We start from the raw sequence: 876 nt of genomic DNA, 5'->3' as shown, positions 1-876 counted from the left end.
GAACTTCCTGGCAGATTAAAACTGTGTGCCCGACCGAGGCTCGAACTCGGGACCTTGGCCTTTCGCGGGCAAGTGCTCAACCATCTGAGCTATCGAAGCACGACTCACGACCGGTACTCATAGCTTTACTTCTGCCAGTACCTTGTCGCCTACCTTCCAAACTTTACAGAAGCTATCCTGCGAAGGTTCGCAAGAGAGCTTCTGTAAAGTTTGGAAGGTAGGAGACGGATACTGGCAGAAGTAAAGCTGTGAGTACCGGGCGTGAGTCGTGCTTCGGTAGCTCAGTTGGTAGAGCAATTGCCCGCGAAAGGCAAAGGTCCCGAGTTCGAGTCTCGGTCGGGCACACAATTTTAATCTGCCAGGAAGTTTCATATCGGCGCACACTCCGCTGCAGAGGGAAAATCTCATTCTGGAACATCCCCCAGGCTGTGGCTAAGCCATGTCTCCTCAATATCCTTTCTTTCAGGAGTGCTAGTTCTGCAAGGTTCGCAGGAGAGCTTCTGTAAAGTTTGGAAGGTAGGAGAAAGCAGGTGTCGACAGATGTGAAAATTACCGAACTGTCAGTTTAATAAGTCACGGTTGCAAAATAATAATGCGAATTCATTGTAGACAAATGGAAAAACTGGTAGAGGCCGATCTCGGGGAAGATCAGTTTGGATTCCGTAGAAATATTACAACACGTGAGGCAATACTAGCATTTGTAGACTTAGAGAAAGCTTTTGACAATGTTGACTGGAATAATCTTTCAAATTCTCAAGCTGACAGGGGTAAGATACAGGAAGCTAAAGGCTATTTACAATTTGTACTGACACCAGAAGGCGGTTATAAGAGTCGAGTGACATGAAAGGGAAGCAATGGTTGGGAAGTGAGTGAGAC

The 876-nt window shown here is 47.0% G+C and overlaps 1 non-coding gene across 1 annotated transcript; it reads left to right on the top strand.

Annotated features, from left to right (window-relative positions):
• The first annotated feature begins 269 nt into the window (after positions 1–269).
• On the top strand, positions 270–344 carry Trnas-cga (transfer RNA serine (anticodon CGA)). Its single transcript has one exon. It is a non-coding gene; the product is annotated as a tRNA-Ser (tRNA).
• The last annotated feature ends 532 nt before the right edge of the window (positions 345–876 follow it).

Source organism: Schistocerca gregaria, chromosome 5 (genome assembly GCF_023897955.1).
Source record: "Schistocerca gregaria isolate iqSchGreg1 chromosome 5, iqSchGreg1.2, whole genome shotgun sequence".
Taxonomy (NCBI): Eukaryota; Metazoa; Arthropoda; class Insecta; order Orthoptera; family Acrididae; genus Schistocerca; species Schistocerca gregaria.
This window is presented reverse-complemented; position numbering and strand designations above follow the sequence as displayed.